The 12832-nt window shown below is 38.7% G+C and overlaps 1 long non-coding RNA gene across 2 annotated transcripts in view; it reads right to left on the bottom strand.

The window, feature by feature from the left end:
• Positions 1 to 225: 225 nt before the first annotated feature.
• The window catches only part of LOC111559706, a 28493-nt gene continuing 15886 nt past the window's right edge, over positions 226 to 12832 (bottom strand). The window contains exons 2-4 of one of the 2 annotated variants that reach the window (XR_006595414.1): positions 7578 to 7941; positions 580 to 711; positions 226 to 437 (exon numbers count right to left, since the gene is read on the bottom strand). This is a non-coding gene — a long non-coding RNA (uncharacterized LOC111559706). The remainder of the gene's footprint in view (positions 438 to 579; positions 712 to 7577; positions 7942 to 12832) is intronic. The other variant, XR_006595415.1, reaches the window with a different exon arrangement.

Below are 12832 nucleotides of genomic sequence, written 5' to 3'. Positions count from 1 at the left end.
AGTAAACAAATACAAATATGTCCAGTTGAAATATAAGAGAAACAAGAGGCATTACAGGCCAGATTAACTGGTGCTCACTATTTCCATGTCTGTGTATATCATCACACGAATGTGTAATGGTCACAAGCTTGGGATTTTAATCCTTGGTTTGTATTACTTATCTTGCTAGTGAAACACCCAAAAGTTGAAGAACGTCAATATTTAGATGCATTATGAAATCAGTTCTTCTTGCTTGGAAGTTTATTTGAAATTGTTGAAGTAATACATTTTAAAGTTGGTATTCAACATTGTGTAAGCATGACTTTTTGAACTATTTATCAGTCATCTGTAATGAATAATCACTAGAGGGAAATGACAGTTGAACTGAGTTGCATTCATCCAGTTGTTAAAGTAAAAGGAAATTCAGTAGTTCCTCAGACAGACATTTTGGATAAGATCTGTAAAAAATAGAATAAATACATTAGTCCATTAAAAATATTCTTTAAGTAATGCTAAAAAAGAAGGAAAATAAATACAAAATGTACTTTATGCATTGTAATGTTATTGACAAATGAGTAAGATTAATTGACTGGGACTCACCTATGTGTCTTCAAGCCAATGCTGAGGATGGGCCATCTGTAAAGGAGACTTCTTTTATCTTCTGATCCAGCAGCTTGCCCAATCCTCTATTCATTATCCTACACACCCCCAAGCAGCTCTTTGAAAGGTTGTCTGTAAATTCATAATTATTGTTTATGAACAAAAATAAAGCAATTCTCCTACCCTATTTTTTCCCCCATCCTACACTTTACCCTTAGTGAATCAAATTTCTTTGTCATTACTTCTCAAGTAGCAAGTGACAATATTGTAGTAAGTTAACTGAATTTATTTTCAGGGAGTGATCCAGTGGTTTCAGTGTTCTTATTGTGACCATTGCTGTTGTATTAATCTGCTCATTTCAAACCCACCACTATTTGGTGCTGGGCCCCACCCTTGAGCAATGTACAGCTTTAGCCACAGAAATACATTTGTTCTCAATTATTTAAACTTTTTTTTTTATTTTTTGGATGATACCTTTTTCACACCTGTACTCAGACCAAAAACCTAGGGGTCCTCATGGATATTTAGTGTATCTTCCTGTCTCCCTCCTCAACCATCCAACAGGCTTCTATGTTCTGCCTTATCCATTTCTCTGGAAACTGTCCTCTCTTTTCCACTGTTCCCTTGGCCTTGGTTTTGAGTCTCACTATTGAGTCCTTTAAACTGTTGCAAGAACCCCTATACTCACCTCTAAGCTAACCCTAGGATCAGCCTTCCCCAAATCATTCTTCAAAAATGGCCAATCTGATTTTCTTCCCCTGCTGGTGTGTTCAGTGGCTCCTATTAGCCAGCAGTCATGTTCAGACCACTCCAAGGACCTCGCTGTCTTATTTCAGTCAATGGCACCAGCATTCACCCAGGTGCCCAAGCCCAAACCTGGAGCTATCTTTGGTTCCTCCTTTCCTCTTATTTATTCAGTCTGTTAGCAAGACCTGAGACTCTTCCTCCAAAAGACAACCTGTGCCCATTCTCTCTTCTCCAACTCCAAACTACTCTCTTTGCTTCCATTCTTCTATCCTCAATACTTTTCCCACCTACGCCCAGAATAAACTTAAAAAAAAAACCACATCTCTCCTCTGTTTCAAAGTTTTTGGGGGATTCTTGCAGCATTTTAAGTCACATCCAACCTTTTTGAAGTGGCTGTTTTGATCCCTTCCTGATATCGTTTCATTCTAATTCTGGAATTTCATTTCTTACCCTGGTCTGGACAAGTGAATATACTATGCAAATTTTGACATGATGTAATAGGACGCATACTACACCATTCACAACACTCTGGACATATTGGCTTCTTGTGCCTCCAATCCAGACTCATTCCAATCTTTGGCTATGTGCCCAGCTCTTTATTCTGGAAATCTCTATCCACCCCCCACCTCGACCCCAACACCATCTCCTCTTCCAAATACTCACATCTCAATTACCCACCATTCATCCTGTGAGGTCTTCCCTGTACAGCTTAAGCAACCTCTGATTCCAATCTACAAAGTGATGTAATTATATGACATTAAGTTGTTCTTTCTTTCTTTATTTATTTATTGATGATTGTCCCTTCAGAAATGCAAGTTTTTCAAAGATAGGGGAACTACTTGGTACTCATCTATGCCTAGCATTAGGCCTGGAGCAGGTTTGGAATATAAAAATATTTGTTGAATAAATGAATGAATGTTTATTATAAAACTATTAACATTTACCAATATGATAAGGTAAAGGCAGTATCTTCATTTAATTTTTTTAATGTTTATTTATTTTGAGAGAGAAAGAGAGAAAGCATGAGGCGGGAAGGGGCAGAGACAGACAGGGACAGAGAGAATCCCAAGAAGGCTCCACACTGTCGGTACAGAGCCCAATGCAGGGCTGTATCTCAGGAACTGAGAGATCATGACCTGAGCCAAAATCAAGAGTCAGACACTTAACTGACTGAGCCACCCAGGCATCCTAGTATCTTCATATTTTAATTTGCTCCCTGATTATTACTGACATGGACCCCTTTTCATACTTTTATTGACAATCACCTTCCTTTTCTAGGAGTATCCTGTTGGCATCCTTTGCTTACTTTCCTACTAGTTACATTGCTTTCTTTTTAGTTGTTAGTCATGAGCTGTGTTTATTTCTTTGCAATTATTTATGTTTAGACAATTATTTTGATTTATATTTTGAAAACATGTTCTCCCTGTATATCATTTGTCTTACTTTTATTGTGGGGGATATGTGTTGCTACAAAGTTTCAAACATTGATGTGGCAAAATTCATCTTTCTTAAAATTTAAGAATTTTATTTCTTAAAAATACATAAAATAGAAGATCAACAAAGGCCTCCCACACCTCCAAATATAAACTCGCACTTGAACACACTGATCAATATTAAGATCTATGAAAGTTCGGGCTCTGGGCTGATGGCTCAGAGCCTGGAGCCTGTTTCTGATTCTGTGTCTCCCTCTCTCTCTGCTCCTCCCCCGTTCATGCTCTGTCTCTCTCTGTCCCAAAAATAAAATAAACGTTGAAAAAAAATTAAAAAAAAAAAGGGGCGCCTGGGTGGCGCAGTCGGTTAAGCGTCCGACTTCAGCCAGGTCACGATCTCGCGGTCCGTGAGTTCGAGCCCCGCGTCGGGCTCTGGGCTGATGGCTCAGAGCCTGGAGCCTGTTTCCGATTCTGTGTCTCCCTCTCTCTCTGCTCCTCCCCTGTTCATGCTCTGTCTCTCTCTGTCCCAAAAATAAAATAAACATTGAAAAAAATTTTTTTTTTAAAATAAAAAAATATATAAAAAAAAGATCTATGAAAGTGTCGCAAGTGGATATAGTGTAAGTTCTATGTGTTGTAATATGAAACAGACAGCACAATGTGTGATGTATTCTTGCAAAAAAAACAAAGTAGCATACATTTAATGAGCTGTTTGCATTCAGTCTCCAGTCTAGGGGCTGAGTGGGGGATGGAGGAGCAGGTTGAAGAGTATCAGGTAGGCATAGTCAGGTGAACCCAAGATAGGACACCCTATAGGCTCAATAATTTAAACAAGACAATAGCACAGGAGAAAAGGGGACAATTTCAGATGAAAAGAGCCTTAAGGAATATAACAAATAATTACAATTAATAAACTTAAAATCCTGCTGTGAAATAGATTATATTGATAATTAAGGAAAGTTAGAAATATCTAGATTATTAGATATTATCAGAGCATATTTTTAAAATTTATTATTAAAAATAATATAATTTTTATTTTATTAAGGATCATATGGCATGGTGATTATATTAAAGGAATTCTTTTTTTTTTTCCAGACTTGAGATGTCTACTAATTAAGAATAAAAATACATGGGATTTTCTTTAAAATAGCCTCTTGCCCCAAATAAAAGTGTGTGTGCATTAGAGTTGGGAACAGGTGAATCAAGAATGGTAAAATGCAGATGACATTAGTCAAGGTTGCTCAAAAGATGGTAACAGTCCTAGGCTTGGAGGAGAGAAGGGAGAGTCAGTTTTCAGACCCCAGAGGCAGAGCTCTGGGAGAAGGCAAGTTGACAAGAGCTAGGGAGGTGTGGGAGAGGAACCTTGAGCTCACTCTCCTCCCCACCCCTTGTGGTCCCCTGCCAGGTTTCTCCAAGAACAGAAGGCAGAGAGCAGGGAAGCCATGGTCTGTGAGGATCCAACTCACAGAGAGGAGAGTCCCTCTAGAGGGACAAACAGCTAGAGATAGGGGTGGACCCTGCAAGCTGGCACATTGCTGATTTGTGTTTTATAATTAATACTTTAATTAAGAAAAAGTAATGTGCATTTTCTACTTTTATTTTATTTTATTTTATTTTATTTTATTTTATATTTTATTTTAGTGTGAGCTAGGGAGGGGCAGAGAGAGTGAGACACAGAAACCGAAGCAGGCTCTAGGCTCTGAGCTGTCAGCACAGAACCCAATGCAGGGCTCGAACTTACAAACTGGAGATCATGACCTGACCTGAAATCGGAGGCTTAACCAACTGAGCCACCCAGGTGCCCCGCATTTTCTATCTTCAGATAGAAAAAATTAATACATAGTTTTTAGATCAAGTATATTAATTGCATTATTCAAACCTTTATTTGTACTCATTTCTGTATATTTTATGTGTTGAATTTCAAGAAAAATGTGTTAAAATCTCTTGCTTAATTTTTAAAATTATAAATTTCTTTTTATTTTTCACAGTTTTTATTTTATATTGTTGAGGCCTATAAAGTTCTGTAAATAGCATATCTTCTTGGTACATTTTTCTTTTTATCAATACAAAATATAATTTGCTCTTTCAAGGTTTTTTGCTTGATTTTTGTCTGACATTAGCTCTATCTGCTTTTTTGTTGTTGTTAAGTATTTGTTTTGCATATTTTCCTGTTTCTTTTTTTTTAATTTTTTTTTTGTTTCTTTATTTCTGAGACAGAGAGAGACAAAACATGAGTGGGGGAAGGGCAGAGAGAGAGGGAGACACAGAATCAGAAGCAGACTCCAGGATCTGAGCTGTCAGCACAGAACCCTAGGCAGGGCTTGAACTCACAAACCGTGAGATCATGACCTGAGCCGAAGTCGGTTGCTCAACCGACTGAGCCACCCAGGCGTCCCTTTCCTGTTTCTTATTTCAACATTTCTCTTCATTTTATTTCAAGTTGAGTGTACATAGATTTTTGTTTGTTTTTGTTTTTGTTTTTTTTGTTTATTTGTTTTCAAAATCCAATCTGAATATCTCTTGTCCTTTACCAGGTGAATCTCATCACTTCATATTAGTTGTGATTACAGATTTATTTGGACATGTTCATGCCATCTCATTTTTAAATTTCCTTTTCACAAGCCTTATTTACTATGTGCAACCAGGCTTTTAGAGGGTTTATCAACTTTGTTTTATGTTTTTTTGCAGTTTTGGCACTTATATCTTTTATGTCTATTCTTTGATGATTATTTTTATAATCACTTGTATTGTGCTTAAGTATATTACAATTTCATTTCTGTCAATATTGAGAATTATTTTCTCCTCCCAACTTTACTTGTGATTTAAGTCTTATTTGGACTTTATTTTCTCCTTACTCCTTCTCATACCTCTTACCATGGTGAGGTCATCTATGATTGCTAACCAGTACAGTAGCCACTGGCCATATGTGGCTACTGAGCCCTGGAAATATGCCTGCTCTGAATGAAGAAGGGATAAAATCCCTGGTATATTTTAAAGACTTAAACAAAAAGGATGTAAAATATCTCATGTACATCTTTGAACATCAATTCTATGTTGAAATGGTAACATTTTAGATATATTGGTTTGAATAAAATATATTGTGAAATTTTACTTTACATTGTATTTATTCTTTTTGAGATGTGGCTACCAGAAAATTTAGAATTTCAGTTGTGGGCAGAGCTGTTATAGGATTTTAATTCTGGATTTTTATTTTTATTTTTATTTATTTATTTTTTGTTTATTTTTTTTTTTTTTGAGAGAGAGCACAAAGTGGGGGAGGTGCAGAGAGAGGGGGGAACAGAGGATCCAAAGTTGGCTCTGCTCCGACGAGAGTGAGCCTGATGTGTGGCTCAAACTCATGAACTGTGAGATCATGACCTAAGCCAAAATCAGCCACTCAACTGACTGAACCACCCAGATGCCCCTGATTGTTATATTTAAACAGTTAAGAAAATTTTCTCCTTCTCTCTTACCCTTCTTCTTTCCTTTTAATTCCTTGATTCACTGTCCAGCCCTTAGATTACAGTGGATACAATTCTAAGCAGGTATAGAATTCTGGAACTCAGGTGCAATTGCTACATTGTATTCAATTTCTCTGTAGGCCTGTTTTCTTTTTCTTTCTAGATCCTGGAAATTGCTCTTCCTTTTCGAAGTTCCCCAATTTCACTTATAAATGTTTCTCCTTGTCCATCCTAAGTGCTCATGAAACTCTTGAAGTTTATGGTTTTTGTTTGTTTGTTTGTTTGTTTGTTTTGTCTTCTTAAGCTCTGGAAAAACCTCTTGCACTATTTCTTTGCTTGTCTTGTGCCTTCCGCAATGTATATTCTTTTCTTTGCATTTCCCCTTTAAAGGAATTTGCATCTTTTAGATCCATTCACCACATTTAAACTTTATTTTATGCCTTCCGTTTATGCATCTTTTTTCCCTTCATTCCGGCTTCTAACATTAATTTGTGGGGTTCCTTGCATCTGTCCCCCTATTCAGCCCATCCACTGTGCGGAAGGACTGGATTCTTATTTCAACTGTCTCTGTTCAGGTCTTCCCCATAAGAGCCCACACTTGTGTTGCAGGAATGATTTCCTCACTTATCCTGGGAGGATTTTCAATTTTCTTCTTGTAAACAAGCCAGCTTTTACTTACAGATCTCTCTGCTGAGTTTTGTGTCTCTCTTGTGAGAAACAAGACCAAAACCATATGACTCTCAAAATGATAAACTGTGCCATGTCGTGTCCCACAATACAGACTGTCAGATTGTTTGACCCCACCTTGTGAGGCACATATGCTCATAGGACCACGGGCCAATTATTTTTACTCATGGCACAACTGGGATTCGTTGCTCCAGAAACAAAACCAGTTACTCTTTTCAAATCACTTAGTTCACCTATTCTGATTAGTCTTTGCCTAGGCCACACAGGGACTAATGCTAACCATTAAATTCCTATAACTTTCTTTCCTTAACTCCACTCTTTAAGACAGTATTGAGTTTTTTAGGTGGTGTGTAAGTGTTGTGATGTCAACGCATTTCTGGGCAAGTTTATTTTGTGGGGGCTTCACATTTACAATGTTACTTTCCCTTACATGTGTGTAACTCTTGGTTGTACATTTTCCTCATATTTGATATTCCTTATGAACCCATGTTTTAAGGAGTCCCTTGCCCCACCCTTTTCCAATACTGGAGAGGGGTGGGCAGTGCATCCTGTGGGCCAGACTGTGGGATGGAGCTGCCATTAGGTCAGGGAGTGTTGGGCTCCCCCTGTGCATCAGCACTTCCCCACTCTTTCCCCATATCTTGAACCAGGGCTCTCTCCTCACTGCTCTCACCTCTGAGTGGCCATTTTGCTGGCTGCTGTGCAACACAGCTGTACCATGAGTGGTGGGGTCACTCTTATGCAGGTGCAACACAGCTGGACCATTAGTGGTGGGGCCACTCTTACTCAGGTTTCCAAACTACCATCCTTGGAACTACTTCAGTCTCCTTTGTCAGCAGTCTCAGATCTTGGAATCCTAAAAAGAGCTTGGTCTCTATTTTACAGCACAGCCTTTCTACCTTCACTTGGGGCAGGACTCCCCTTTCATCCAATTTTACTGGTCATCCATCTTACTAGGGTTCCTCAAAATTTCAGGTCATTGAGAGTTCCGTCTTGTTTCCCAGCACTGTTATGGGTTTTCCATAACACTCTTTATCCTGTCATTAAAAAAAAAATGTTTATTTATTTATTTTTTAGAAAGAGAGAGATAGCGTGCACATGCTTAGGTAAGGGGCAGACAGAGAGAGACAGAGAATCCCAAGAAGGCTCTGCATTGTCAGTGCAGAGCCTGACACAGGGCTCGAACTCCTGAACCTGTAGGATCATGACCTGAGCCAAAATCAAGAGTCAGATGCTTAACCGACTGAGCCACCCAGGCACCCCTATCCTGTCAGTTTTAGATTTGGGGACAGGACTTGGATGCTGGAGCATGTTCTTTATCCCCCATCTTGATGTAGTTCCCATATTGCACATGCTGTTCCCTTAGCCTGAAATGCCCTTCCCTACTTTATTCCCTCCTATCATCTTCCAAAACCCATTTCAGAGAGACTGTCTAGAAAGCCTTTCTTAATTTCCCAGGCTGATTCAACCTCTTGACTCTGCTACCTTGATATGTAACATACATATTTCTTTATTTTTATGTATGTATATATGTTCACCCCATCTTATTTTAATACATTTATTTGCCCATTTTCTTGAGTAAGAATATAATGTCTTAATCATCTTTGTTTTCTTTATGCTAGCACAGAAGGAATACTCAATATGTATTTATTAATCCTAAACTTGAGAGTTTTGACACCCTCTGTTCCTGTCCCCCAGTCTGGAATAAAGGCAGGCATTTGCCTGGTGGCATGAATGGCTCCATCTTGAAACTACTTAGCAGTCTGACATCATGGGAATTTGTCACTCTATTTTGAGTGTACAATCCAGCTCCATATCCTCTCCCTACTATTCCACTTGATTTCCATTATCTAAAACAAAGGGCAGGGATGCTTTGCTGTATTTTAAGAAAAGAAACCATATTCTTCTTATATAATATAACATCTTCCTTTTAAGGGTAAAAAATTCCATTGAAAATTTAAAGAACATATTCCTCCCATCTTTGTCTCTCCTCTCTGCTTCCTTCTTCACGATAGAAATATTAAGAACAAGAAAACATCTAAAGAGAAAGCATTCTGAGTAGTATCCTGATTTGTCCTTATCTGCAATATATATGCAAGCCAGCCTGAGTTGATAAACACAGACAGCCCAGCTGACTTCAAAAAACAAACAAATAAATATACAGGCAGACGTTGATTTCCCTGTGGAAATTTTACAGGGGAGTTAAGTTATGGAGTGTACACAGACCTGAAATTGTCATGCAAACTGGGTTGTCAGGGATTTCAGTGTCTATACGTGGGTTGAGTAAACCAGTTCACATAAGGAGACCCTGGGACTTTGGCTAGATATTTGAATGAAAGCAGCTGGAAAGTTAGAGGTGAGATGTTCCCCCTTCACTTTGTATGCAGCCATCAGCGTTTGGTTGCTTTTGCTTTAAACAAGAGAAATTTACAAGGCTTTGTGAAAATGATCACTAAGGATGTCTGAGTCTGACTAAAGAAAAAATGTCCTGAGATGAGAATTCCAGGTAGGTAGTTCATTCGGGAGATGGCTTCAGGAAGCACTGGGAGCTGAGTGGGGAAAGAAAGGCAGCCAAGCCATGGAGTGTTAGCATGCAAATTACCAGTGACCCACCTGACCTCATTCCACCGTGGGGTGGGGGGCTCTGGGAACAGCATGGAACACGTATTTCTGAGCTATTCCACCTGAGGAGTGAGGGAGTTGGGGTATTTATCCAACAACTCCTGTCAGTAATTGGCTGAGGGCTGCTCCGAATTGGTGTTAAATCCCAGGAATTCTGTTCTGCTGCAGGTGGGCTCCAGGGCCCAGGGACAGACCTCATGCAAAGGGACATGGGGGCTGTCCATGAAGTCAGGCAGGTATAAAAACCCAGGATTATGGGAATGACTATAGCAACATATGGCTTTTTCCCCCCATTCAAACTAATTTTTTATTATGTGGAGAATATAGGGAAAACAAAAAAAAACAATCATCCATTGCTTATGGGTTTGTCCTCCTGAAATGTTGATGCCTAACTGATGAAGAGGCAGGGTCACGTGCTTCTACTACTCAATTTAAATCATCCATCTATTCATCTAATAGACTCTATGACTGTTTAAAAATTCTTTTAAAAATAAACTTCAGGAATAGAGAAAGATAAGGACATTTGACCTGGGAAGAAGTATGAGAAACTGGGAATTATTTGAAAGTAAAGTAGCAGAAAGGACCCTGGATGAGGAGTGAGGTGCTCTGCCCAGTGCTCCCTGTGATGGCCTAGCCCAACCTCAGCCTTCTCACCATTGAAGTGAAGGGGCTGCATGCCCTCCACGTTCCCTTAGCTGTCTTTCAGCTCTGACCTGCTATACAGTCCCCACTAAATACGGTGGCCCTAGGGAAGAGAGTCACATAGGCTGGAGTGGAGTGGAGAAGGGTTTATTGATTGGTATCCAAGAATGGGCTTTGAGTAGCCTCCTTATTCTGAAGCTCTCCCCTGATGCTGTTATTGGAGTCATTATCACTGTTCTTCCATATTTATTGACCCATTCACATGTATCTTTTGCCCACATGACGGTAGGCTTAGTTTCTGGGTTTAGCATATAGTGGAACTTAGTAAATGCTTATGGGTTTTTTTGTGTGTGGGTGGTGGCATTTTTTTCTTCTTTTTTTTTTCCTTTTTAGAAACATGAAACTGTTTTCTCTCTTTAATTCCTATTTCCAACTGTGTTCTGCCTTATAGTCCTTCTCATTTCTGAATAACTTCTTGGGTATATTCCATAACTTTCTGGTCATTTAAAAATTCTTCAAATTGTGGGTCTATTACAAATAACATAAAATTTACCATTTTAATCATTTTTAAGTGCACAGTTCAGTAGTGTTAAGTGCATCCACATTATCATGCACCAACCTCCAGAACAACTTCATCTGGCAAAGCTGAAACTCTGTACCCATTAAACTAACTCCTCTTCCACACGCGGCCCCCAATCCTGGGCAGCCACCACTCTGCTTTCTGTCTCTGAGTTTGACCACTCTAGACACCTCATGTAAGTGGAATCATATCCCATTTTTCCTTTTGTGTCTTCCTTCCTTCACTCAGCATAATGTCCTCAAGTTTCATCCATATGGCCGCAGGTGTCAGAATTCCCCTCTTTTTTAAGGCTGAGTGATATTCCATTGTATGTAGACTACACTTTGTTTAGCCATTCATCCAGTGATGGACACTTGGGTTGCAAATGCTAGCATTTTTAAGTGAATGAAAAGGTGAATCAAAATCAGACTTTGCCAATTAATATCTGGCCTAAACCTATACATTAAGATATGTCAGACAAATACTGTTCTATATATAAAACCCTCTTTTTTAAACTTTTGTTACTTTGCAACTTTAGAAAAGGGTTTTCTCCTCTCAAATGCAAAGCAAAAAAGGCTAACCATTATTGAGTGTTTACTGCATGCTGCCCAGTCTTGCAAACACTGCCACATTTCACAAGTGAGAAAAGAGCAATGTCATAATTGATCAGTGACACTGTCAGGGCTATCAAGGGCCTGCCAGGCACCATGTGACACTGTGGCCCAAACAAAACATCCCATTTGTAGGACACCACTGTACATCGCTGACATCTTTTCATTCTGTTTTTTTGTTTGTTTGTTTTGTTTTTTGCCTATTTTTATGATACCATTGTTAGGCTCCTCAGACAGGTGAATGATATACTTGTGAGGATTTTCCAGCAGATGGCAATAAGATGTCATGATCAAATGAAGTTTGAATATTACAACACTTTTGACAATGGAAATATAGCAAGTCTTCTTTTTCACTTAAGGAATTAGGGTAATAACCAAATGATTGTGTTAATCTAACATCTGAAATAGTGCTTCTAAGTAAAGATTCTGTGATAATGAACTCATTAGTGAGGGTCTTTAAATGTAAAAATTTTTTTTCAATATATGAAATTTATTGTCAAATTGGTTTCCATACAACACCCAGTGCTCATCCCAAAAGGTGCCCTCCTCAATACCCATCACCCACCCTCCCCTCCCTCCCACCCCCCATCAACCCTCAGTTTGTTCTCAGTTTTTAAGAGTCTCTTATGCTTTGGCTTTCTCCCACTCTAACCTTTTTTTTTTCCTTCCCCTCCCCCATGGGTTTCTGTTAAGTTTCTCAAGATCCACATAAGAGTGAAACCATATGGTATCTCTCTTTCTCTGTATGGCTTATTTCACTTAGCATCACACTCTCCAGTTCCATCCACGTTGCTACAAAGGGCCATATTTCGTTCTTTCTCATTGCCCTGTAGTACTCCATTGTGTATATAAACCACAATTTCTTTATCCATTCATCAGTTGATGGACCCAGCAATAGCACTGCTAGGAATTTACCCAAGGGATACAGGAGTACTGATGCATAGGGGCACTTGTACCCCAATGTTTATAGCAGCACTCTCAACAGTAGCCAAATTATGGAAAAACTTTTAAAAAGATTAATGAGGTGCCTAGGTAGCTCATTCAGTTAAGAATCTGACTCTTTTTTTTTTTTTAATTTACATCCAAGTAGTTAGCATATAGTGCAATACTGATTTCAGGAGTAGAATCCAGTGATTCATCTTATACATATAACACCAGTGCTAATCCCAACAAGTGTCTTCCTTAATGACTCTTGCCCATTTAGCCCATCCTCCCACCCACAATCCCTCGAACAACCCTGTTTGTTCCCTATATTTGAGAGTCTTTTATGTTTTGTCTCCCTCCCTGTTTTTATATTATTTTTGCTTCCCTTCCCTTATATTCATCTGTTTTGTATCTTAAATTCCACATATGAGTGAAGTCATATGATATTTGTCTTTTTCTGACTGAATAATTTCACTTAGCATAGTATCCTCTAGTTCCATCCACATTGTTGCAAATGGCAAAATTTCATTCTTTTTGATTGCCAAGTAATATTCCATTATATATATATAT

Source organism: Felis catus, chromosome A3, assembly GCF_018350175.1.
Source record: "Felis catus isolate Fca126 chromosome A3, F.catus_Fca126_mat1.0, whole genome shotgun sequence".
Lineage (NCBI taxonomy): Eukaryota > Metazoa > Chordata > Mammalia > Carnivora > Felidae > Felis > Felis catus.
This window is presented reverse-complemented; position numbering and strand designations above follow the sequence as displayed.